The following is a 3,702-nucleotide window of genomic DNA, read 5'->3' as shown; positions in this document are numbered from 1 at the left end:
TATTATTATTATTATTATTATTCATTCATTCTTTACAGCTTCACAAACACAACAGTTGACCTCAGTTCCTTTCCGCCCTAGATCTTGTACTCCTAATTTATCCATGTGAGAGGATGAGAAAAGTCAACTTTGTATCATTTGGCTTTTTATCTTACATCCTGCAGACTGGCAATGGGCACCTTTCTGCAATGGAGTCCAACAGCTTGAAGTGCGGGATGAACCAATGCTACTGTATACTCTACACTCTAATGTTGGAAACGATGGAAAGCCGACGTAAGTCATGGTTTCTATCATGAGCAATATGTATAATATATCAGCATCAGCTGTGTACCGACGACGCCTACCTCTTTGTGCTGACTCTTTATTATGTATTATTTATTATTTATTATTTCTTTCCACAACTGTGCAATTTCGCACAACGGTTAAATACCCCAAATTAACCTCTTGACCGTATCTTGTTTATAAACGTCTGGACACCTCCATATGTGTCGCGACACGGTGGAATCAGGCGCTGGTCAATTGTGGGGCTTATGGAGAAAAAGGTATCATCTTAATTACTTGGCTTTTGGTGAAAAAAATATCTGTTTGTCTTGGATACAAGTCAAGATATTGACGATTGAAGGAGATGGAAGTTGCTTGGTTTCAGAGGTAAAATTAGCGAGAAAATGGTGGCCAAAGCTGAGTAATTTCCATAGCTCGAGAGTCCGTGGAAACTGAAACGTACATTTTTTAATGCTTTTAATCAACGTTTAAAAAAAAAAAAAATCCACACAGAAATGTGTTCTTCAATGTGCATAAAAGGTGTGGAGCCAAAAAGCAAAAGTTTGATAAAAATCCCAAAACCAGTTTAAAAAAATGCTAGTTTCTTGGCTTTAGTTTCATTATTTTGACGAGCCCCTGATCTCACCATGATGCCTCGCATAGTATGTTGCTTCTTGGGGAAATCAAGCGCTCGTCAAAATACTGATATCGAAAAAAAACCCATTTTCCGCCCATAAAGCAATTTTTATCGATTTTTCTTTCCGATTAACACCTTTTATGTCTATTCAAAAACACCTTTCTGTTTGGGTTTTGTTCTGAGCCGATTTTGTTGATAAACATAGATTAAAGGCACAACAAAATGTAAATTTCCAGTTTCCTAGGACACTCAAGCTTTGGAAGTAACCAAACTTTTGACTACCATTTTCTCACTATTACATCTTAAACCACCCACCTTCTTCAATCGCAAATATCTCGACTTCTATTCAATAAAGAGAGGTACTTTTTTCAACTAAAGGAAAAACAAATGTGGGGCATTCTAGTGATATCAGACGCTCGTCAAAATACTGACATCGAAGAAACCGCACTCTTCCGCTGGTTTGGCAATTTGTATTGGATTTTTGGTTTTTTGGCTCAACGCCTTTTATGTACATTTGAAAATAAATCTCTACGCGGATTTTACTGATAAACGTTTTTTATAGGTACAAAAAACGCAAATTTTCAGTTTCCAAGGACTCTCAAACTTTAAATGAAGAAACGGATCAAAATCCAATGGACAGGAGGCCAGAAGTAACCTATGGTAAATGCACCACTCTTTCCCTACCATTTTCTCGCTAACTTTATCCCTGAAACCAGGCACCCCCCACCTCATCCAATCACAAATATCTCAGCTTCTATTTTTCCCCCCAAATGCAAGACAAATAAACAAGCTTTTACATGATACCAACAATTGACGAGCGCCTGATTCCAGCGTGTCGTGAGACAAATGAACAGACTTTAAGATTATACCAATAATCCATATCACCAAAAAACAAAAAACAAAAAGCTGACGAATGCCTGATTTCATCGTTTCACGAGAAATATGCTTGTATTATAATATTCTAGACCATGCAATATGACTCATCTGTTGTTGACTGTAGAGTGCACCGTTTGACTAAATTTGAGCCAAATTAACGACAAGGTGTGAAAGATGCCGCGTGTACCTGACTGTAGGGAGACTGGTGTTGTGACCTTCTTCCGGGCGTGATGGCGCGGCCCACACTGGAAACATTTCGGAACAAAGTTGGGTTTTTTTTAACAGTGCAGGTCGCTTAATATTACTAAGTTCTGTCTGGTCAGTACCTAGTTTTGAGAAATGTGACGTAAAAAAAATGTTGTGTTTCACAACATATTATCCAGCTTTTTCGATTGCATTGTTTAATGTCTTGATAAAGACCCCGAATAATCTTAGCATTTTGATAGAGCAGATAGAACATTTATAGGTTTCTGTCCTCATGGTCTTAACAGCTGAAAACGGCCAAAAATGTCAGGTAGAACTTAGTAGTTCTAAGGTAACGAAGTGACTGCCATGAAAGCACTAGGTCAAGAAATACAAGTGTACGGGACACCTCATAACAACATTACCACAACTAGATAGAAATTGCATTGCCCCCCCCCCCACAGGGCGGTGCAACTGACTGAAGTGTCTTTAGGCCATTCCCAAAGAAGGGACATTAATATGTTCTTATGCACAGTAGAATTGTAAATTGTAAATGGGCTGATTCATCAATGTCATGCTCATAAGTGTGCCTGAACTGCAACAAGGAACTACTGCTTTTTCTTTCCTAATCCTTACTATCGCCATTTTCCTCTACTTCTTTTGTATGTTTGTCCCACTCTTGTGACCCGCTACTTCCGGGGTGCCTTGATAGTCGAAGCAAACTTTGTGCTGTTGAAGCAAGAGAGGTGAACAGAGTAAGCCCGATTCCCTGTAAAGACTTCTCTGTTGACATCCACCCCTTGGAGCTCATATGACCTTATACAGTTGCGAGCGCCGTAAAACCTCTACTAAAACATAGAAATTGCAATGTGTTGTTGCAGTAGGCTGAATCTTATTGTCATGATCCAGAACTAATTGACAAACTTATTTTATGGCTGTCTTGTCCTGGTCTGGTACAAGGCTAACGCTGGTGTCGCACAGAAAGACTTCACATGCCCTAAGCCATGATGTATTCCCAGCACAACGCCCTAGGTGAATAGATTAGTGATGCCAAGGGAGAGTAGTCAGAACGTGAAAGCCTTGCGTCGTTTGTCGTTTCGTCATAAACTGCACCAAACAAGCGTCGCACACAAAAAATGCTGACGTCAGTGGTCTAGTGAATTGACCGCTAGGCTTACAATTGTGGCGTTGCAGGTTTGGAGGTTCAAGGCTCAGCTCAGTCCGACGCTGTGTCCTTTGGAGAGGCACTTTGCAAGAATGTTCCCTTAATTTGATCTGTCCTATCAACAGATGGACACCAAATTTGATGGTCCTGTCTGTTAAATAACCTCATAGTGTTGCAAGAGTCGTGTATCCCTTTCATTAGAATTTTTTCACTTAGAAAGGTTACACATTTCACTCCGCTCAGCCTTTCGCTGCTCGAATCACACCGGCAAAAGACGCTCACTCATAGCGCTAGTTTGAGTTCAATTTGCCATTCGTATTGTTTCGTTCTAGAAACATGGCGTCAGAACAAGACTTTGTAGCAACTGTGTTGCAGACAGAAACGCAAATACAATTGATTACTCTTATGGGAAAAATGGTTATAATGATTGTAGACTTTGAGAAGAAACATTGGGTTGTTTTGCTTTTTTAAAAACAGGTTTTGAAGAAAGGAGGGATATTGGTCTTCCAGGTCGCATTCCTGAGGTATACAAACCTGGAGCGCTGCTGTATATGATAGAGTTGCAACAATCATTACCCCC

This window comes from Aplysia californica, unplaced genomic scaffold, assembly GCF_000002075.1.
Source record: "Aplysia californica isolate F4 #8 unplaced genomic scaffold, AplCal3.0 scaffold00920, whole genome shotgun sequence".
Taxonomy (NCBI): Eukaryota; Metazoa; Mollusca; class Gastropoda; order Aplysiida; family Aplysiidae; genus Aplysia; species Aplysia californica.
The sequence above is the reverse complement of the archived record's forward strand: the minus strand, read 5'-3'. Positions refer to the sequence as shown.